General features: G+C 43.5%; 1 pseudogene; it reads left to right on the top strand.

Annotated features, from left to right (window-relative positions):
• The first annotated feature begins 22,034 nt into the window (after window positions 1–22,034).
• On the top strand, window positions 22,035–23,974 carry LOC138143900 (DDB1- and CUL4-associated factor 7 pseudogene; annotated as a pseudogene).
• The last annotated feature ends 404 nt before the right edge of the window (window positions 23,975–24,378 follow it).

The raw sequence follows: 24,378 nt of genomic DNA on the forward strand, positions 1-24,378 counted from the left end.
GGATGCTGAGTATTGGTAGTGCTGCTGAAGGTGGGAGAGGCTCATAGTGGCCTCACACAATGTGGACATGCTATCCCTTCCTCATCCATCCCTGAAATTTGGTGAAGATTTTCACTTTGCTGAGCAGGTGTTTTATATGTTTGGAGGAGAGAGAGCTAAGGGGCTGCCCCAAGAAAAGCCTCAAAGTATTAATACTGCTGCTTCAGGACATGGAATCCCAAATGATTAACAAATAATGGAACTTGTTAACTTTTTTTTTCCCATCTATGTAAATGGTTGCAAGAGCTCCAGCATCTTCATTATGCCTTTTGCCCTTTCAAGAACTGAAGTCACAGTATTATTAGAGAATGGGTCTCCAGTCTTGGGAAGGCTGCTACAATATAAGAAAGTCCTAGTGGAAGCCATCTGGAAGGAAGATAGCATGAAATCGCTACCCCCTGTCATTAAGACCTTTGGAGGTTTCATCAAGGGTTTCTGGCCTTAGTATGTTCTTTGCTGATTTGGAAGGGCCAAAACCTAGGGTGTGGGAGGAAAAAGATCCATGGGTAGTGGTAGTATTGCTACAGGGTGCAGATGCTCACGCTGGCCTCGCACAATGCGGATTTGCTACCCTGCCTAGAAGCCGCTGAAATTTTGGCAAGATATTCCCCTTTCTGAGCAGGTAGTTCTTATGTCTGGAAGGGACAGAACTAAGGGGCTGCCACCAGAAAATCTTAAGCTTTTAAATGATGCTGCTTCAGGACATAGAGCCCCCAGCATGTCGTCTGCCATTTGTGGAAGTGACCAAACCAAGGGTTTGTGAGAGGAAGAGTCTCCCAGTCTTGGTCATGCTGCTGCAATAAAAGAAAGCCCGAGAGGAAGGCAACTGGAGGAGAGACTGGGTGAAGTTGCTCCTGTCATTCAGACTGTGGACATCTGTGCCAAGAGTGTTCAGTCACCTTAGCGTCTAGTTTGGTAAATTAGCAGGTGGCAAAGCCTTGGCCATGGGAGAGGAAGGGTGGAGGTCATTGGGAGCACCACTGCAGGATCCAGGCACTCACAATGGCCTCTCTCAATGTCTACATGCTTTCCTGCCCTTTTTCCCGTGGAATGTTGTGAAGGAATGATAGCGAAAGATACCTGTTTGGGCCAGCGGCTCTGTGGATGGCCTGCCATGCTAATGATGCATTGGCCTGCTCTGGGGGAGCATGGAGATGACCAAGCCTCTCTTCTGCTTGCTTGCCATTCATATGTTCAACTTGTCTTTATCACCTCACATTTAGAGACAATGGTGATTTGTCCTGTATGAAGACTACTGAAAACTGTCCAGGCCTCCCTGCATTTGTAGCATTTAGGCCTTGGCTGCAGTCTTTCTCTGCATTCACTTTAGCCTTTACCCTCTCAGGGGGATAGCTACACGGTGAAATCACGTGCCTAGATTAGTTCAGATCAGGTAAATAGCTATGGTTCTTCTATAAAGATAACTTGCAAAGAAAGGAATGTTTGGAAGTTGGGAAAGTGGGTAAAAGAGGTCAAGAGAGAAAAGGAAAAGTCTCCCACATGTTCTAAAAGTGTAAAATTGCCACCAAGTATTTACAATCTCAGGTAGTTTTCTGAAAAATAAAGAAAAAAAAAGCAACAAATGTTGATTTCCCCCCTCATATAGAATAAGCTTGCAACAAGGAGTAAGGAAACAGCCTGGAAGTCAACAAAGCCTCTGATATACATGAACTTGCTGTGTGACCTTGGGCAAGTCACTTAACCTTTCAGTATTCCAGCTAACCCTCAAGACTGTAAAATGTAAGCAGATACCAGGTCTGTAGCAGTAGGCATTCTCAATTCCAATGAGATCTCAATTCAATTTACTCCTAAAAAATATGTACTCAGGATGGGGTAAATAAGTCAGATTTCCCATCTTGATTCACTTCCAAGCTGTAGAGTGTCCGAAAATTCACATCCTTTAGCAGTAGTTAAAATATCAATCAGTATCCAAAAATCTCAAAAATCCAGAATATTTTATGGAATGTGGTAAAGTCTAAGGTCATCTCATACCCATCTTAAACCCCAATTCAGTCTACATACCCAAAGGAAAAAATACAGTAAGTCTTGTGCATAGATTATAATTTTTAGTATTTGTGTATTTACTTGTGTAATGTTCTTTACATGTAAGAAAAGTATTATAAAACCCTGTTCTAAAAGTACACATGAGTCACAACTGCAAATAGTTTAAATAAGCATTCAGAGAAATTTATGGAGTATTAATCTATTGCAAAGTAGGAATGGGCTCAGGAATGCTAGGACTAAATGTCTCATTTTTGCAGCTAATCTTGAGGATAATTACTGTCATCTTCCATAAACTCTTCCCTAGTTCTGTCAGTCATAAAACACTTTCTTAGATGGACCCTAGGGTGGGCCCTGAATGCCATGCCATCACTCATATCATTTTTGTCTTTTAATAGGCAGTCTAATTTATTCTTCTAAGAGCTGTCTTGCATTATTTTCCATATTTTTCTGTGATAGAGAAATCACGTTTTTTTTTTTTTAAGCAATCGGGGTTAAGTAACTTGCCCAAGGTTACATGGCCAGTTTGTGTGTGTGTGTGTGTGTGTGTGTGTGTGTGTGTGTGTGTGTGTGTGTGTGTGTTAAGTATCTGAGGCCGGGAACCGATTCCAGGTTCTCCTGACTCCGGGGGCGGTGCTCTTACTCGAAATCACATATTTTTGAAACAACCAACTGCACAGCAACAAGTTTTTTTGAGGTGGGAAACCCTTTAGTGAGTAAATTGCTATCACTTCACACCTGCTCTAGAGAAATTATATCCATCCTTCAGTGACTAGCTCAGCTACCACATTCTCTAGGTTGCTTTCCTTGGGCCTACTTCCTAACACGTGGTACCCATCTCTCTCACACAGACTTAAGTACTAATTGTAGACATTTGCCATTGTTTCATCCCCTCTGTTGGACTGTAAGCCCTGGGAGAGCAGAAGGCATTTTATTTCTGGTTCCCATGGTTTAGTACCTTTAGTTTTCCGTAAATGCTCAGTGGGGTGACTTGGTGACATTGTAGATATAATGCCAGGCCTAGAGTCAGGAAGACTCTTCTGAGTTCAAATTTGGCCTCAGATGCTTACTAGCTTTGTCACCCTGGGCCAAGTAACTTCACCCTGTTTACCTCACTTTCCTCATCTGTAAAAAGAGCTGGAAAAAGGAAATGGCAAATTACTCCAGCATGGCTGCCAAGAAAACCTCAAACAGGGTCACAAGGAGTTGGACACAAGTGAACAACAAAAAATACTCGGTGAATTCATGTCGAATTGAATGGGAGGACTGCCAGGTAACATCCAATTTTCAGGGTCACAAATAGGTTAGAACTTCCACAAATGTACAAGCAGTAGTGAGTGAACAGCACAAATAGTACATCGCTAAATTTTCTATAAACTCTAACCCAATTACTATCACACAGAATACCCAATGTTATAATCTATTCTTCATTCCAATAATTTTCTTTTCATTGATTGCAGTGTGCTTGCTTATATATCTTTTAACAAGTCATCATGGGAATGTGAAGGGCGGAAAGATGTTTGATTCTGCCATAATCACTAAGAGATTATAGCTATGGTGTTAAAGGCACATTTTTAAACTCAAATTGTATATTAAACTGAACAACAAAAATCATATGCCTTTAAATTTAGAAAAGGTTCAATGTTCATGAAGATGGAAAACTCACTGCCTTTTTCCTTGGCTTTCAGTTTATGTTTAAAACATGACAATTTTAATAGAAAATTAAGGGTTAGGCCTACACTTGAAGAGCATCGAAGAATTCTCAAGTTCCGAACTGGCCTAAATTCTACTAAGAACTACTTTGACCATGCATTCTTGTCCTTAATAGAGGTGACTTCTTGAAAAAGCCATCCCAGTACAAGGGCTATTTTCCTGCAAACAAGATAAATTCACCAGGTCCTCTGAACAAGCACGCTAATCTGCACAAGAGAACAAACGTAAAGACTCCAGGAATGAGCTCACAGTAATCCTGGGCCTAAACAGTAAAGTCATTTTCAAAAGGGCAAAGGATTCTCTGTTTCTGCCAACTAGTTTTGTAAACTTAAGGCACTTCAGCTTTTCCAAGGAGTCTTTTTGAACACTTATGTAGGAACCGATGGTAAGAGAAAAATTCTGCCAGTCATGGGAGGGGCATGAATCAAGTTATCTAAGAAAATTGAGCAATCTTAAGGGGGACTTTCTGGCAATTACTTAAGTTTCCCCATAGCTACTTCAGAATGGGCAATATTCATGAAGTATTGCTAGGTATATTTGGTGCTGGAGAGGTACATAGTCTGCTATAGCTGAATGAGTAAATGTAAAGCTAGCAAAGGTTTTGTGGGAAAAAAAAACAAAACCTATTTTTTTTTTCCAGAAACACAAAGCCCGGTAGCTTTGAGGTTTTTCAGAGCACTTACTTTAAGTGAAATTCCCCAACATGGGAGATGAAGGTCCTTTCAGATTCATGCTTACAACTTGTAGCAAAGTACCTCGAAGAAAGTAGGGCAAAATATTCGAGTTGTTTCTTCCCCCTTCTCTCTGCCTGCTAATTTTTATTGTGGTGCACTGAAATTCCTGGGTGGACGAACTCCTGCCCAACTTCAATCTGGAAATTATAAGGAAATTGGGCATATTTTCTTCTTGGTCTAGTTTCCCTTTTAATTCTCTTTTGATCCTGTATATACTTTGGTCCCCAAATTTTCAAGTCATCAAGAATGGTTGTGGTCAAAGATGGCAGAGTAGAAGCACGACCTACCCATGGCTCTGGCTTCCACCTTCCCCAATCCATGTAAAAAGGGGACTCTAAACAAACCTTGGAGCTTCAGAACCCACAAAATGACACAGGATAACCTCCCTCTGAGGACAGCCTGGCAGGCCGACAGGAATCAGCCAGCGCAGTGCTCTGGGAGCTGAGCCCAGCCCCACGCTGAGGCTTTACCCCCAGGGTGTGAAGCCACTGAGACGCCAGCACAGCCAGCCACATGGCAGCTTCAGCTCCTGGCCTTCAAAGTGTAGGGGGACCAAGCACCAGTCTGAGGGGTAATCGCTGTTGCTTTAACCTTCTTGGATCTGTATTGCAGTCTAGGGTGGAGGTCCTGGGGTGTGTGTCCAGCTTGCCAGAGCATGTGGAGACTTCATAGAGGGCACCCATCTAATACCTCCAGCAGCTGAGAAAACCCCAGCATTTGGGACGAAAGCTCACCTGTCTAATGGCAGAGTCCTACTGTGGCAAAAAGCCCAGGGGTCAAGTGACTGAGGGGCAACATGACGAGGCAAAAGAAACAAAGCAGACAGAAGATTCCAACATTATACTCCTATTTGGGGGACAAAAAGGAGCAAAGCATGGAACAGGAGGAAGACAGTGAAGTCAGAACTCCTGCACCAAAAGCTTCAAAGGAAAATACGAGCTGGTTACAGGCCTTACAGGACCTTAAGAAGCAGATAAGAGAAATGGAGGAAAAATTGGTAAGAGAAATGAGAACAATGAAAGAAAATTATGAAATGAGAGTCAACAGCCTGACTGAGGAAAATAATACCTTAAAAAACAGACTGACTCAAATGGCAAAAGAGGCTCAAAAAGGCAATGAGGAGAAGAATGCCTTAAAAAGCTGAATTTGCCAGATGGAAAAAGAATCTCAAAAGCTCACTGAGGAGAATCATTGCTTCAGAATTAGATTGGAGCAAATGGAAGCTAATGACTTTATGAGAAATCAAGATGCTGTTAAACAGATCCAAAGAAATGAAAGAATAGAAGGCAATGTGAAATACCTCATGGGAAAAACCACTGACCTGGAAAATAGATACAGGAGAAATAATTTAAGAATTATTGGACTACCTGAAAGCCATGATCAAAGTAAGAACCTAGAAATCATCCTCCAGGAATTTCTCAAAGAAAACTGCCCTGATATTTTAGTACCAGAGGGCAAAATAGAGGTTGAAAGAATCCACCGATCACCTCCTGAAAAAGATCCCCAAAAGAAAACTCCTAGGAATATTATAGCCAGGATCTGGAATTCCCAGATTAAGGAGAGAATATTACTAGCAGCCAGGAAGAAACAATTTGAATGTTGTGGAAACACAATCAGGATAACCCAGGATCTGGCAGCTTCTACACTGAGGGATCAAAGGGCTTGGAATATGATATTCTGGAGGTCAAAGGAGCTGGGATTAAAACCAAGAGTCACCTACCGAGCAAAACTGAGTATCATGTTTCAGGGGAAAATATGGTCATTCAGTGGAATAGAGAACTTTCAAGCATTCTTGCTGAAAAAACCAGAGTTGAATAGAAAATACAAGAAGCAAGAGAAGCATGAGAAGGTAAACAGGGAAAAGAAATCATAAGGAAATTATCAAAGTCCAACTAGTAACATTCCTACATCGAAAAACAATAATTGTAACTGATGAAACTTTTCTCAGGAGTTGAAGGGAATAGAAATATATATATATGTATATATATGTATATACATATATATGCACATATATATGTATATATGTATATACATATATATGCACATATATATGTATATACTTATATATACATATATATGTCTATTTTGAGGGTATATGGGCATATGAATACATATGTGAATGTGTGTATATATGTTTACAGGTATACATAGATAGAGGGCACAGGACCAATTTAACAGGAAGGGACAATACTTATCATACACTTTTCTTTTTAGAGAGATGTTTTCCTCATTATAATGTTTTTCTAATTCTGCTATTTTGATTTTGAGAGAATTATTCATTTTCTCTTCTATCTCTCTCATTTTGTTTTCAAAGTTCCTTTTTATCTCATCTAGAAGAGCCTTCTGTGCTTGGGACCCATTCCCTGTTGAACTTTCAGCTTTGGGTGTGGAGTCCACATTGTCTCCCTCTGAGGTTGGTTCCTCCCTCTGAGGATAGTAGGACTCCAGAATCTTTGTCTTTGTAGTCTGCTTTCTACCCATTTTGAGGCAGGGTCCTAGCCACACCCTTCCTCTGGGATCCCAAGCTTTTAATGTAGAGGGTTTTGCCCTGGGGCAAGAGTTACTATGTTTTCAGGGTCAGAGGGGGGGTTTGGAGCAAGTGAGGTTCACTCTGTCATCTTGGTCTTTGGAGGTCCTCAAAGGGGCTTTATTTTAATTTCTGGGCTATGAAGTGGTAGCCCCAGGAGTGTTTGCTGTCCAGGACAGGGGTCCCTGTATTTGCTTCTTACCTTGCTCTTTCCAGTCCCAGCCCTTTGGTGATAGGCCTGGTAGTGGCCCTTGTGGTTGGTGGGATGACTTGCCCTCCGAGTTGATCAGGCCCCTTCCCGGCCTGCCCCTGTTCCCGGCCTGCCCCTGTGTCTCAGGAAGGGACGATACTTAAAAGGTGAAATTAAGAGGTGAGGGAGGAATATAATGAGAGGAGATGGGGAGACAGAATGGGGTAAACTATCTTATATAGATGAGGCAAGGGAAAATGGTTACAATGGAGGGGAAGAATAGGAAGGCAAAAGGGAATGGGTCAACCTTATTCACATTGAATTTGGCTTGAGGAGGGAATGAAATACACACTAAATAGGGGATCTCACCCTCCAGGAGAATAGGGGGGAAGGGAATGAGGGGGGAATAATGGAAGGGAGGGCAGGCTGGGGGGAAGGGAAGTTGGAAACACTCACTTTTGAAAAGGGACAGGATCAAAGTAGAGAATAGAACAAGTGGGAGATGGGACAGGAGGGAGGGAAATATCGTCAGTCTTTTACAATATATCTACTATGTTATTGTTTTGCATTAGCCACATATGTACAACCTATACTGAAATGCTTATCTTCCCAGTAAGGGTGGGTGACAAGGAAGGAAGGGAATGAATCTGGAATTCAAAGTTTTAAAATCAAATACTCAATTATAAATATATATATATATATATATACACACATATATGTATACATATATGCTATTATTAATACTATTTTACATGTAATTGGGAAATAAGATATACAGGCACTGAGGCATAGAGATCCACTGGAAAAGTCAAAAGAGGTATGGTTGAAAATATGGGAGAGAGCAGATTGGAAGAGGGGATATCCTGTGGGACTGCTATTTTGGGGTGGTGGGTAGAGGAGAAACGGGGAGAAATTTGTAACAAAATCTGGTGGAAACGAATGATGTAAATCAGAAGTTATAAACTATTTTAAAAAAAAGAATGGTTGTGGTCAACCCACCTGTGAGGTAGGAGTGTGGACAGTGTGCTATGTGTAGGAGAACAGCCAGGTTAAAAAAAATGTGTTTTAATAGGGAGTATAAAGATCAAAGCTCTCTAAAAGCAATTATCAGCCTCCCAACATTGATTGGAAGCAAGTGAGTCTATTCATTGGTCAGACTGTCTTATCTCTGCTGAAGGATTGAGCTTCGAAATTACACTTGGCACAAACAACTGCCAAGATTGAGCCCACAGTGAAGACAAAGAGTGCACAACTTGACTTATATGTGCAAAACTGTTGTGCCCAAAATAGCAAATGGAACCAAGAAAGAGCCTGATCATCTCATCCCCAAGTCTGTGAAGATAACAGACTGTCTACTTAGCAACTTTCAAAATAGTGGGACTCCCCATTTCCATCTTTGTTTTAATGAAACCATTTTTAAAGGGTACTTGGGTAAAGGCTAGCCTATCCTTAATTTGAATGATCACAAATTTTAAATGAGTGGAGCCTGAAGTAATCAAATTTGAGATTAATTAATCAAGAATCAGAGTTTAGGTTGAGGAATGCTGTGTTTGGGTCAGTCTGACCAGCCTGTTCAACTCACTGGAGGAAACTTAATTCCATGAACATGGCAGGAACTGAGGGACATTTGAGTATGGTGAAGAGATTTGTACTCTGAGTTAGGCAGACTTAGGGGCAAATTTTGTCTCTAACACATATCTTATCTGCATAAATCCTTTAACAAGCTTTTCAGGCAACAAGCATTGATTAAGAACCAGGGATTCAAAGAAAGTAAAAAACCGGTCTCTGTCCTCCAGGAACTCATATTCTAATGGGGGATACAAACTGAAAACAAATACGTATATATATGGACTAATGAGAACATAATATCAGAGGGAAACCCAGACCACCTTTATACAATTATGAATTATAAGATCTAATTGTTGTTCTGCATTAGAGAAGAGTTTCTTGATACCAAATAAAACCACAGAGCTGAACAAAGAAAAAATAGCAAGTGGCATAATTTTCTGTATCTCTGAAATGTGACTTGGTACCCAGATGATGGATAGGAAAGTGAATAGACCAAATCATAGCCTAGTTCGCTGTGACTATGGTGGTATAGCTACGAACTGCTGTCTATGGTGTAGCATTAAAAAAAAGTGAAGTTCGTGGATGGGTAAGAGAAAAGACAGCAGCAAACATAAGTTGTGTCAGCAACAAATTTACAGATGTGATAAAATCATGTGGCCCAGATGATGCTTTAAAACACTACTTAGGCTAAGGTAAAAAGAAGTAATTCCTCAAAATATGTATTTATATCAATATATTTACAGTTATGTAAATATATTGATATAAATTTGTATATTTACACTAAAATGTCTATGTAATATATATATATATCTATAGCTTATATCTTTACAAATATGTAATTTATTGAAAATTAAACATTTCTTTTGAAATATAAAATATAGCATATTTAACATACAGACTCAAAAGGTACTAAAGTGTTCTATTTTTGGAATCATCTACAATCCAACACTGGATGGGGGATTGCCTTGATGACCTGGTATCTGACCTACCCCTATTTCCTCTGATTAATACAGATGGAGTGATCACTGATGAAATATGTGGCAGGATTTTATCTTGCCCAGAAATGTTCAACTGAGATTGACACTGTATTGGCAATAATATGGGGAAACTTCCCTCACTCTAGCAGAAAATCCTGGGGTTCTAATTAGAATGGTTATTTTTTATGTCAGACTCTTCTTGGCCCCACTAACATCTAGCTTCCATTTTCTCCTCCCACTAGGTTATTAGGTGATTGTCGTAGAAATGCTTCGTATTTAATTACATTAAAACAGAGGTGCCGGTACTATCTGTGGTCAATTTTTTTGAAGGGAGTAAAGTCTTCTGAAGAATTCATTGTTCTGTGCTGCTGACCCAGTGTATGCTTAGCTTAGTTGTGCGAGCCAGGATGCTCTGGTGGCTGTCTTGACAGAGGTTGTTGGGTCCAACTTCCTCTTCTCATTTTGTAGTGGGCATGTGGGGTTAGGCCGTGTCAGTGGACTTCAGGAGAAACTGTTATACTTCACACCACAAAGATGTGAGATGTGGGAGCAACAGAATGATGGGGTTTGAGGCTGTTAAATTCAATATAAGCAATCCCAGGTTTTGGGTTTAAACAGCAGCAACACGTACAACTGAATTAGAGGTCTTATTTGAATTTACTTTTCCGAAAGCCAAATTGACCTACGCTGTCAACATTATAGGGGGAAAACATCAGCTGGGGCTGTGTCATTATGGAAATGGTGAAACAAAACCCATTTTTCTTTGTTCCTTTACAAAATTCATTAACTTAGCTAGAAGTGACTTTGGTGTCAGTGCCATGGAACAAGAAAGCAGGGAGCCAGTGGCAGATGGTGGTGTGTCACGGTGCCCGGTGTGGCCGCCCCCAACAATGTAAAATGCATCAGCACTAGGTGGTCTACTGACTCCAAGAGGAAGACCACATGCAGCATGGAAAAGTGTAAGCTCCACACAAAATTGCGAACCTCTCCATATCTATAGAATAGAGGAGAGTGATATGCACAGGGAAGAGAGGTGTCTTCCCATAGGGAGGTTACAATGCCTTTTGTGAGGCAAAGCTCTTCTATGAAGCCTGTCTGCTCTAATTTCCCTCTATCAAAGTAATGTCCTTCCTATCCATACTCCCATAGGACTTTGCCTGGACCTCTCGCACTACATACCACATTCCCCCTTGTATTATATAGCCCTTGCCTTATCATTCCTATTAAGCCCCTCTAAAGGGCAGGGGCCATGTCTTCACAGAACCACAGGGAGAAAAAGTGCCTATTTATTAACAAATAAAATAGATTTGAAAAAGAAATAAGCAAAAACAGTCTCCTGAAGCAACCTATTCTACCACTTAGGAATACTTCTAATGGTCGGGAAGTTTTAATTTTTGTTTTGTTTGGGTTTTGGCCATCAAAGCCTGCATTTGCCTCTTTGCAACTTCTAGCCACTGCTTAGTCTTCTTGGGAATCCTTTTCCATTTCCCTGTACCTAGCAGGCAGTTTTTTTTGTGCATAGTAGGCCCTCAAAACATTTTTTTTTGTCAATTGCCAATTTTGTATTGGATCCATTTGGGTACTGCGAATACAAGATACCAACACATCTAAAGCAAAAGTGAAAATCCCATCAATTATCGGGCAGATTCCCCACATTTTACATTCAGATATGTTTGTTTAAAAAATGTTTGCTGATTGGATTTGGACGCGGAAGGGAAGGAATCAACATGTTCCAGGAGCTGTGGCCTGGTTTTACAAATATTTTCCCATTCCCTCCAGTTTAAGGTGTTTCAGAAATTACTTCATTTTCTTCAGTTTTCTGGCACATCTCCACAAGGGTGAATTCAAAACATTGAAGAGCCACATTTCAAGAGTGTTGACTAAAGTAAGTTGGAAAGCAGTCTGTAGTGGACTGCCACAGGAGTCTCTGCTTGGCCCTTATCTGTTCCACATTTCCTCTCAGTTTCAGTACCACAGAGCTGGGAGAGAGGACATGTCAGATGATTCTATCAGCATACAAGGCAATCTGTGGCAAATGAATGACTAAAAAATGACTTGTAAATAAGTTAGGCAAAAGACCATTAGGCTCAGTTTCTTTGCCTTAATTACTTGTTTGATTGTCTCCAGGTCTATAATGTAGACTTACCATTCGATTTTGGAGTCACTGTGGACTTAAGCAAGGCTAAGCTTCCACTCTGGGAAGTCATTCATCAGATATGCTTAGAGGAAACACAACTGACAAGTTTGAAACCTTTCCCAGATAATGACAATCCTGTCGTGAACAGAATCAGGTCTAATTTCTCACTCAGCAATCTATTTTGAGTATCTACAGCAAAATACCAAGGGATAATTGTCATTTTGGGGTTGTAATTTTCCAAGTGTAATTCTGAGGCAGCAGAGATAAAATTCTTTCATAAGCAATTTGAACATTTGATAAACTTTAAAGCAATTAATTCAGTGGCTCTGTATAGTATTAAAGAACACAAAGAGATGCACAATAGAAATCAGGTTTAATCTTAATGATTTTCATTGCCCCTTTCCTTCCTCCTCTCTCTCTTTTGGGGCCATTTATCATTTTAATGATTGCCACAGGAATTTTGGGAGATTGGCTTGTGTGGTACACAGAAAACAAGCAATGGAACCAATTCCCTGGATTTTGTAGAGACAATACCTTTCCTTTTATTGCTCTGATCATCAAAGATCCTACATGCATAGTACAAGGTTCCCAGGATCTTCACTCATGTCCTTTCCCTTTAGCACCTCAGTCCTCCTGCCACCTAACAAAGACCATAAATACTTAGAAGAATCCCAATTATGCTGTGGATATTGTAACCAGATTAGCTTTGGAGGGGGCACTAGGGTTCTCCTGTAATTACAGGAACAGTTTGAGTCTAGGGTTATTTATTCCACAAACACTAAGCAAGGAAAAAAAGGTGCTAAATCATATTCAACAAAAAGGTTGCAAGCTTAGGTTAGGCCTGGCTATCTTCCTCCATGTTGATCTCATAACTCTTGAGTATTCTATGTTCCCTAGGCCTTTATTCATCCACACAGATAGCTGCTATGCTATGTACCATGTGGTGTCTGTCACCATCCTGTAGAAATAAAGTCTCTACTAAGTATTAATTCTGATTAAAGCTGATGTTTACTTGATTTTAGATTTTAATTTTCATCATCAAAAGTTAGTCAGACTTAGATTTACAAATTAATTCTGGTAGGGCCTCAGCTTCCCTGAAATGGCCTGTTTCAGCATGGTGACTTGGAAAATTAGGAGACCGAAGTAACTTTACTGAAACATCTATCACTGAAGAGTCCTAACAGTTAAACAGTGACCACAGACGGCGGGAGTTCGGAAATGGAGATCTGGTGTTATTGAGTTAGAAGCTCTTTTGAGAAACCAAGGAGATTTCCTGGTTGGCACAAATGACCACTTTGACCTCACAAAAGATCATAAATGTAGAACTGGAAGGGCCTTTTTGAGGTCATCTAGTCCAACTCCATTACAAAACAGGAACCTTAGGTGGGAGAGGGAGAAAAAAAAATTGTCTTTAGCTGTTACTTCTCTTTATCAACTCCTGATGAAGGAGGCCAGGAAATCTTGGCTCAGAAGTCCAAGAAAAAGCAGGTATATTTCTAGGTAAGGAGATTTTGAACAAAGTTAGATTAAGAGTTTCTTACTTATTTAAGATCATATCTTTCTGACTCACTGCATTAGCAGAAAAAAAAATCACCCAGTTTTCACCTTGCAAAAATCAATCTGGAGTTCTGAAGTCTTCCAAAAATTTTAAATGAAACTCTGGAGGGCTGTCCTGCTCAACTAGAAAGTGACTTTCCTAAAATGAAAAATACTCCAGGCCCTTTACCCAAATAAATTTTAAGGGGGCAGAACCCTCTCAAGTGACATAAATAGATGTTTCCCCCTCCCAACAAAAATGCCTAATTAGTTTCCTTTGTTTTTAGAGACGTTTAGAGAACCAAGCAAAGATTTCTTCAAACATCATAATCAGGCTTCACAATACCAGCAGTTTCTTACAAGATTAATTTTCTTGACTAACGAGAAATATGATTCTCCTCAATGTAAAATGATAGCAATAATTAAGGAGTCAAAGTTTTTTTGACAACTATGTGGACCTCAGGGTCAACAGAGTCTCTAGACATTTCACTGAATCCCAAGAATTCTGAAATGAGCATTGAGACCCTCACTCTGTGATAATTAAAAGATGAAGTCTTGATCCAATTAATTTCAAGTTCTTATTTTATCCTTAAAACAATTGTTTTTGGCCACACCCAACTTAGAAGAGAAACTGCTATAATGGGAGAATATCCCATGCAATGGCTTTGTAAATCACATAAGCCCCTCCATTTTATTTCTTTCATTCAGGAAATCATAATGACTACTGTAGAAAAACAATCATTCAGGGAGCTGTGCCTCTGAAAGAGATCAAAATGAAACGGTCGGCTAGTTAAAACTTCAGCCTTAGAAAAGAACTATATTTCTGAAAATCTTTTTCTCTGTAGCATTACCGAGGTGGTCTGAATCCCCAACCACTGCATGCAGTGAAAATAAGTGCCATTTTTACAGTATTTTAAGAGTTTCCAAAGTGCCATATAGCTCTTATCTCAACCTCAGAGCCTGAGGTTGGTAGTTTAGTTATTACCCCCATTTTACAGATGAAGTTTAGTGGGGTTTAGTGACTTGGCCATTATCTTTGATGAGGCAAATATAAGTGTCCTTAAGTGTCTGAGGGTGGAATTTAAACTCATGTCTCCCAAACTATCAGCCCAGCCCAGCACTCTATCCACAATATTACATTGCCTCTTAGCTGTGATGTTCCCAAGATTGCATTTAGTCCACCATTATTCCATATACCTCTAAATCTTTTTGGTAATCATGGTAGATCAAGCAACTTCACTAACAAAGAACATGGTTATTTTCCTAAGATTTTCTTCCTAAGGATTTGGCTAAGTTCCATAATTAACAGGAACAAAAAAATCTGCATTATCAGATCTAGAAATATTGACTATGTACAAAAAAAATTGTTTCCAAATACTGCCAAGGAATTTCTAGGTTGTTTACCTAGGCAGCTCACTGATACCCAAAGTGTTTGTTTTAGTTTATATGCTTGAAGGTGAAATAGTGGGAATTTGTAGATATTTTAAATATTATTTGTTAATGGAACCGAGGAAGTCTGCATTGCTTTAAAAGGATTCTGAGCGGTCAGCAATGCACTCCAAGGAGTTTTTGCAGATTATTCCTTTTTATGACCTGTGATTCCTTGGCTACTGCCTTTTCTAAGTCAGCCCATTGTAGCATTGATTTCAAAGTCACTAAGAGGGTCTAGAACACCACACCAAGCTGCTTCTTGTTTCTGGGCCACTGGTTGCTTTTTTTTTTGTCTTTTTTAAGGAGGGAAGGCAGGGCAATTGGGGTTATGTGACTTGCCCAAGGTCGCACAACTAGTAAGTGTTAAGTGTCTGAGGCTGAATTTGAATTCAGGTCCTCCTCCCTACAAGGCTGGTGCTCTATTTGCTGTACCACCTAGCTGCTCCTGGTTGTTCCTTCTTAAAAATGATGGCAGCAAAAATGGGAAGGACTTACAGCATTTACTAGGGATAATTCTCAGAAGTGAGCAAAATGAGTATCATACTAGCTTACCCAGTTAAAGATAGTGCAGGAAATCCACTTCAAAGCATATGCAATGCCAGGTTCTTTTTTTTATTATATAGAATCCATACCAGTCCTTGGATGGACTGAAAAAGGCAGAGGGCACCCAGTGCAATTTATTATCAGCCCAGAAAGCAGCTGCTTCTGTGAGTTGCAAACAAAAGCAAATGTTAAGCTGCTGAACAGCTTTCTTGTTTTCTGTGAATCCTTCTAAAAGGGCTTTACTCTAACCTTAGCTTTGGAATTTTGCCATTCTTGTAGGTCAAAGGAGACACCCAAAGGGCCATGAACATGTGCTTTTAGTGGTGATTACCATTGTGGGGGGCCTAAAGAGGTGTACTCATTTTTTAAGTTACCCATTCACCGCCCTCCATAGCCTCCTGCTAGTGGGGCACTAGGAGACGAGCATTTTATGAATTAAATATGGATTCTATATGTTGGCAAACTAGCTAAAAGACTTTGAAGAAGACCCTGGAAAGGACGGCTAATGGGCTTCAGAAGCAAACCCTTCCTCATAAAGCCTTAGCTGCTGTTTTCCAGTGCAGTTTGCTGCTTTTATTAAATGTGAATGAAACATGGTAGTATAAATCTCAGCCTCCTAATCTTCGACTCTCTCATTTTCTTCCCTGCATTTAAGATTCTTCTCTAACTCCTTTTTGTACTAGTTTTTTTAAAACACTTAATGGTAGTATAAACATCACCCTAATCTGTGACCCCTTCCCTTTCTTCTCTCCATTTAAAATTCTTCTTTTATTTTTCTCAGTTTTTTACTACAGGGTCTTCTCTGCATTTAAGATTCTTCTTGAGCTCGTAGTTTTCTGTCATTTTTATTTTAAAATACATTGACAAAACATGGCAGTATCAACATCGCCTTTCTGAAGGGCCACCCTTTCCTTTGACATTTAAAACTTTGCTCTAACTTTAATGTTCCTATTATTTTTAAGCGCGCAGACAGAACGTGACAGTCTAAACATAGCCCTCCTCATCTTCAGGCCTCTGCTTTCTTCTGGGCCTTTAGAACTCCTCTTCCCAAAGGCCCTGCGTCTGGAGCCTCTCCCAAGTCCAGCCCACCCCTGTCCCCTGCAGCCCTTGCTCACTGTGTGGGCCCACTCCGATCCGCGGCCCTTGGCGGCCTCCAGGCTGGAGGCACTGAGCTAGCTTCCTTGGGGAAGGGGGCAAGAAAGGAACGAGGAAGGAAAGGAAGGAGCAAGTCGTCTTTGTCGGCTGACTTCTTCGAAGTGAAGGTTTGCTGACTGACTACTAGATCACCCTGAGGTCTCCCCTCCCCCCTTCAGGTAGCAAGCACTCATAGCAAACAACAAGTATGGCGTGCCCCGGCGATCATAGTGCAAGAGCAGAGCTCAGAGATCAAGCCTGGAATTAGCGGGCAGAAGCTCCCCCCCCCTTATGTAGTCTCTCTGGCTCCGCCCCTGACTTCCGGTCCCAGTGTAGTCTCGGTAACTGGGGCAGCTCATTCAATTCTTTTGGGGTTCCCCCTCCTCTCCTTCCCTGGAGGGCTCCAATTGACCTGATGACCCTGCAGTACCCCTTTCACCATCCCTTGGCACTAACCAATAAGAAGGGGGGGCCCTGGTTCCGACCCCCCCCCTTTTGGTCGGGGCTGGTGGGTGGCTGGGCTGGCTTCCTCCCCTAAGATTGGCTGGGAGGGAGTAGATGTCCCCAGGGCACTGCGTGCACTTTAGGATTTAGTTGGCCTCCCTTGGCCCCTGTCTTGGTGCTGCTGCTTGTCACCTGCGCTTGCTGGGGTCTGGGGTGGGGGCGAACCAGGAGCCGGGAAGGTCACAGGCTCTGAGCCACTGGAGTGGGAGGAACCTTTACTGAGAAAGCAAAGGCGTGGAACCCCAGGCTGGCACCGGAGGATGGGCCAGACTCGGGCTTTGTTGGCAAGAGAGGGAGTGGGCAGAGGGCAGAAGCAGCAGCATCACTGAGGGCCACTCACCTTCGAGGCTAGTCTGTCAGTCACAGATGGGGGGGGGGGTGCTTGCGTTTAATTCCTATGTGCCAAGCAGTGGCTGGTTTGTGTTTCTATGTCTAGAGAATGAGCATCGATCTTGTGTGTGGAGGTGTTTCAGACTAACGTGATGAACCTTGATTTAAAAACAGAAACGCACACAGGCACTTATAGATGCATGTATATATTACACACACACACACACACACACACACACACACACACACACACACATTCACAAGCAGCCAGAGCCCAGGATCCCTGTCAGCCCAATCACACAGGCACATATAGATGCATGTATATATTATTGTATCAGCAATGCCATATTCACAATGCCTATGGAGATTACATATATGCTGATATAATTATCCATCACAAAATACATCATGCTTGCCATATGGGGGAATAAGCTGGAAAATGTATTAAGATACCAAAAGACTGAGTCCGAAAACCAGAAAGTGAAAGCCATCAGAGTAGTTATGACATTGGCACAGGTAGATAAAGTAGAAAGCACCCACATTTTCAAGCCTTTAAAACAGAACAGGCTACCTCAGGCAAAGGTCCTCCTCTCCCCACTCACAGCAACCACCCAGCGTCCGGGAAGCGCGCTCCCAGCAGCTCCCGCCCCTGGCAGTCCTCAGCAGGAGTCCTTAGCAGAAATTCTGGCTGACTCAAAAAGGGCTTCGCGCTGCCGCTGCCTCTGCTGCTGCTGCCGCCGTCGCCACCACCGCCAGCCACCGCAGGAACTCTAGTTTGGCTTCCGCTTCCTCTTGCTCCGCCCCTTCCTGCTACGTCAGCAAGTCCAATGGGGTATGGAAGATCTTAAAATCCCATAACCCTTACAATTATACACACACATTCACAAGCAGCCAGAGCCCAGGATCCCTGGCAGACCAATCACACAGGCACATATAGATGTATGTATATATTATACACACACACAGACACACACAGACACACTCATACACACACATTCACAAGCAGCCAGAGCCCAGGATTCCTGTCAGACCAATCACACTGGCACATATAGATGTATGTATATATTATACACACACACACACACACACACACACACACACACACTCATAAGCAGCTAGAGCCCAGGATCTCTGTCAGGCCAATCACACAGGCACATAGAGATGCATATATATATATATATATATATATATATATATATATCACACACACACACACACACTCACAAGCAGCCAGAGCCCAGGATTTCTGACAGGCCAATCACACAGGCACATATAGATGCATGTATATATCACACACACACACACACACACACACACACACACTGACAAGCAGCCAGAGCCCAGGATCTCTTTCAGGCCAATCACATAGGCAGGACAGAACACCAGTGGTCCTCTTGTCTTTTCTGAGCTGAACGTGATATGGGCTGTTGGATGTTTTGGAGTCTGTCAATCACCAAGCATTCCTTAAGTACTTAATCTGTTCCTGACCCTTTGTTGAGCCCTAGGATTTACCAAGAAAGGCAAAAGGGCCCTACTGTTCCAGTGGGACAGACAGCATGACATAGGGAGCTACTGTCCTTTACTGGGTAGGGGGAGTGAGTTGCTTAGACCTGAACGTCAGCAGAGGTTCTTTAGCAGCCGAAGTGAGTAGGGCTTGAGGCTGAGAGGCCAAACAGAAAGCTACTGCAGCAGTTCAGATGCTGGGCTGTTTCCATCAGGGTATGAGGGGAGGTGGTTGTAGTGTTGTGGATGGTCTGATGTCCCAGGAACAGGCTGTTTTTTTCTCCCTCGGGGTTCCTGGCTGCTTCAGCTACCTTAGCTTACCTTCCCCTTGTGTGACAGTTGGTTGGCAGTTAGTGGGATGACTGGCCGAAATCCACAGGAATTATTTCACCCCATAATGACCACCAGGATTGGGCTCAAAGCAGGGCTGATCACCTGGAAAGGCAGCTAAGTGGCACAGTTGATAGAGCACCCAAACAGGTGTCAGAAAGACATCTTCCTGAGTTCAAATCTGGCCTCAGACCCTTACTAGCTGTGTGACCCTGGGCAAGTCACTTAACGCTGTTTGCCTCAGTTTCCTCATTTGTGAAATGAGCTGGAGAAGGAAATGGCAAATCACTCCATGATAACCTGTTGTGAATACTATATTGTGATTTTCTGTGATAAGTTGTAACATTGTGAATGCTGTACCTTGATTCACTGTGAATGTTTTGCTCTGATTTGTTATTGAATAGAGTGTTCACCATATTGTGTAATCAGAACCTTAAAAGCTGTTCACAGCACCATTCTTCTGGAAAGCTGCTTGTGCATGGCGTTACATTTCCAGGGCTTCTGGACTCAGAGTCATGAGCTGTATCTATCAGGCTACAAGGGAAGATAATGATCAAAGTGGGGGTAATCTGACTTGCCTAGCACATCCTACCTCTTGCCTTTCCCTCTGGGTATCTCACTGCTCACTTTGCAGCAACAAAAGATCTAAAGCTTGGGCCTTTGGAACCTATTGGCAGCCCGTTTGGGGCAGTTCTGTTTCGGCCTTCACCCTGGTACCCATAAGCGGCAGTTGCACAAGTTCCCTCTCCACACCTCAGTGGGGGGGATGCTTGAATGGGTGGCTACCTGATGAAAAGCGGCTGAAGGCCTGTACTGAAGGATCACTGCTTCTTCCAATTTCTTGAAATATGTAGCTCTTAATACAAAATTGTCCTAGAAAAGAAATTCTGGATAATATGAATTGTTTACAGACTGAAATGGTTAACAAAGGAGGTTTGGAAGTCACATTCAGTCCCCTAAATACTTTTTGTGCTCCTAAGAAGCTTAAACCATTTTATTGAGGGGAGGATGGGGGGGGCAGTCACCAAGAAATAACAATATAAGATATAGCGTTATTTGAATGGTACATTGCTATAGGAAGTTAAAGCCAGGAAAGGAATTGGCCCACAGGAATGACGAGGAAAGCTTGGAGGATGTGGGTTTTGAACAGTGACTGGGATTTGTCTAGGCCAGGTGTGGGGAAGCTGTGGCCCTCTAGGTCCTCAGGTGCAGCTTTTTACAGAACAAATCCTTCTATTAAGGGAATTTGTTCTGTGAAGTTTGGATTTAGCCAAAAGGCTGCACTTAAGGACCTAGACATTCATATGTGGCCCCAGGCCACAGGTTCCCCATGTCTGGTCTAGGCAGAGAACATGGGGGGGGTGGGGGGAGTGGGAGTGATTGCACTGGCATTCCAAAGGTGGAAATGAATGTGGTCCTGTGAGGAGATAAAGAGGAGGCCCAGTTGGCTGGAGAAGAGGGTTTGGGTTTGGAAGCATTTGTAAATAAAGAGGAAGTAAGGAACTATATCTTCCTGAGCCTTGAATACTAGGGTGAGCGATTTGGACTTTATCTGATAGCACTAGAGACTCCTGAAAAGATTTTTTGACCTGGTGAGTTACCAAAGCAATTTAGGAAGAATTGTGCAGGAGAGATTGAATGGGAGAGAATCTAGGCAGGGAGAAGTACTACGACAGGTGAGGTGGTAGGCCACAGGTGAGGAGGATCTTGTGGGAGGTGGTAGGGAAGGGGCCGGGTCCCTGCCAGGTGAACTGCCATCTTCAGGTACAGTCTACTTTCCAAGAAGGCAAAACTCAGCTATCCAGCAATGGGCTGATCCCAAGTTTGGACACCTGATTCCCAGAGCTGTGGTGAGAAGCTAGTGCAGCAAATCCAAAGTGAGGACAAGAGTAGAGGAGTTCTGAGACAAGCTGCCCATCTCTGAAGGGTACGAGGCCTATCCCTGCAGGGTAGCAGGAAGAACCAAACGTGGGGCATGGTCAGGATGGCCTAAGTTATTGCCAGCTAAGCTGATCTGCTGATGGTTCTGTATCCCAAAGGGGTAGAATGTGTCTGAATGAAGAATCCGTGTGCAGGAGATGGATAAGGAAAGCTTCAGAGAGCAGGAAGGAGGAACAGTTGCTATAATGAAGAAACTTTGGAGATTGAGTGATTATGACTGTCTACTCTGGAGCCAGATGGAAAATTCTAGTCATAAAAGGCCTGGCTAATTATGGGAGCCCTGGTTCCTATGAGGGGAAATAGTCCTTAACCTAGTAATTGCCTTCAGTTTGGGTATCTGGGGGCAAATCAGGGAGGTCACCCAAGGCTCTGTCTGGGGACCTTTTCTCCTTTCTGTCTCCATACTCTCCTTTAGTAGCCTTATCAGTTTTCTGAGGTTTCATTATCATCTCTACACATGACTCCCACAAATCTCTCTATATTTTCAAACTATTTCCTGGACATCTCAGCTTCAAACTAGAGGTAACATTGCATAGGGATAGAGAACTGGAAAAATGTGCTTAAAATTCTATCTCAGATACTAGTTGTGTGACCATGTGCAAATCACCTGCTTTCTAACAGAAAACCACATTGTGCTTTGTAAGCCTTGCCAGGAGTGGCCAAGCAACCATTTGCTTCTAGTTAAACGTGTTCCTCAGAAAGGTGACTTGCATATGCATGCAAATGAAGCATTAGAAAAGCGATCACTATGCAAATAAGATATTTGGAAATAAGCTTTGGGACTGGTTAAAGTTCATATTTGGAAACCATGATGGTTGCCCAAACTAGGCACAAGGGGATGAAACTATGACATAACCTACCGTAGAGATCAAGGCCAGAAGGTGGCGCGCTAGCACTCATGGAACAGCGAGTAAGTGGAAAAGAAGAGCCCCTTGCTGGGCAAAGGGGGTTAGGACCTCCCGCTGCCCCCTCCATCTGCGGGGTGCGAGACTTGGGGATGACCACACCCCACTTTACGGACCTCGGTTCCCTGCCGTGTGAAAGCACTGAACTGAAAGTGGTGTTTTTATTTGTTTGTTTTTGCGTATTTGAACCAGTGTCTTCGCTAGCATGAGCCTGTGCTTCCTGTTGGGCGGGGGCGGGGGAAGTATCCGGTGACCTCTGAACTCTGTCTTCCGGCCCCTTCCGGCGTCACCCGGATGCTCACATTTCCTTTCGCCCCAGGCTGTCAGTCTCGCTCGCCAGCCCTGACTCTGTGGCGAAGGCCAACATCAGCTTTCCCGGAGAGTGAGGGTATCGAGGACCCCGCCATGGCCTGGCTGGATCTCCCGTTCTCCCGAAAGGACTATGAGTTCCGCACCATATTCAGGTACGAAGCCCCGTGGCCCCTGTACGCCATGAGCTGGAGCGTGCGGCCTGACCGACCTTTCCGCCTGGCACTGGGGAGCTTTGGGGAGCAGTATGGGAGCGAGGTACAGCTGGTGAGCCTGGCCTCTGACTGGATGTACAACACGTGGAATTTCGTGTGCAGCCACACCTTGCAGCACCCCTACCCCGTCACCAAGATCATGTGGATACCTGACCCTCAGGGCATCTACCCGGACCTGCTAGCCACCAGCGGCGACTACCTGCGGGTCTGGCGCTGCCCCAGTCACACCGAGGTGATGCCGGAGGGGGCAGCTGCCAGGGGCGGGACTTTTGGCCCGCCCCCGGAGGCCCAGCTCCAGTGCCTCCTCGACCACAATGAGGGCACGGGCATCTGCGCGCCCCTCACCTCTTTCGACTGGAACAGCACAGACCCCCAGATACTGGCCACGTCCAGCAGCGACGCCGTGTGCACAGTCTGGGCTCTGGAGACCCGCCAGATCCTGGGGCAAGTGTCAGGGCACGGGCTCCCACACCTGGGCTCCTACAACAAGAAGGTCTACGACATCGCCTTTGGAGGCGGCCGAGACGTCTTTGCCTCGGTGGGTGCTGACAGCTGTCTGCGGCTCTTCGACCTGCGCGTGCTGGACCGCAACTCTATAGTGTACCAGGAAGCCCACCACCTGCCGCTTCTGCGCCTGGCCTGGAGCAAGCAGTACCTCAACCACCTGGCCGCCCTGGCCATAGACTCCACCGAGGTGGCCGTCATTGACCTGCGCATGCCCGGCTCGCCCTTTGCCCTCCTCAACAGCCACAGCGCCTCGGTCAATGCCCTCACCTGGGCACCGCACCTGGCAGGCCACATCTGTACCGCTTCTGACGACCACCAGGCCCTCATCTGGGATATTCAGCTAACGCGGCATATTGCCGAAGGGCCCATGCAGACCTACACCGCAAACGGCGAGATCAACAATGTGCAGTGGGCCACCAACCAGACAGACTGGATCGCCATCTGCTACAACAACTTCCTGGAGCTTCTCCGAGTCTAAGGCCCTGGCCTGGGCCAGCAGTCCCAGTTCCAAGCCCCGCCCCAAACACCCACCCTGAGAAACAAGAAAGAGAAAAGTCCACAGCTGTCACCAGACTGTCCCTCCTTACAGTTCAGCAAGCACAGTTCATCCGCCCTTCCCAGAATGTTCCTGAAACGTTAAGACTGTTCAGACTTTTGCCAGACAATTCCCAAGATGTTGTGACTGTTCACACTTTTGCCAGACAATTCCCAAGATGTTGTGACTGTTCAGACTTTTGCCAGAAAGTTCCCAAGATCCATTGCCAGTCAGTTTCTTAGCCTGGCCTGGATTCAGACTAATCCCCAGGATGTAAGAACTACCCCAGGGGTGCTGCCAGTGCTGGACTTCTGACTGAAAGCTGCTTCCTCTTCCCCCTGGTTCATTATTAAACAAAGTTTGGCTCAATTCTTTGTCAGCCCTCATTGTGTTAATTGGCATTAGGGTGTGAGTGGTAATTGTGGCTAGAAGGTGGGGGGGGGGAAGGAGCTTTAAAACCATGGGAGGAGGGGGGGCTTTAAGGTCCATAAAGTGGGCATGGGGATTTAAAACGGTTGAGGGAGACAGGTTTTAAGGCTATACTTTAATGTCCTTATCTTGCTCCCTGCCCCTAACCTACTTCCTTTCCTAGCTCCTAAAGCAAATGTCCACTTTCACAAGGACAGTCCTCCTGCCTTATGCAATCTTAAAGACATTTTAGATTGTTACCTTTAAAAATGTTCAGTTTAAGTGAAATGAATTTCACTTTCATTTGCAAACCCAGGGAGGGAGTTTCCTCTCTAAGAATGAAAACTCATTTCAGTGCTT

The sequence above is a fragment of the Petaurus breviceps genome, unplaced genomic scaffold, assembly GCF_028583685.1.
Source record: "Petaurus breviceps papuanus isolate PSGF00001 unplaced genomic scaffold, PetGlider_PUasm1.0 90681, whole genome shotgun sequence".
Lineage (NCBI taxonomy): Eukaryota > Metazoa > Chordata > Mammalia > Diprotodontia > Petauridae > Petaurus > Petaurus breviceps.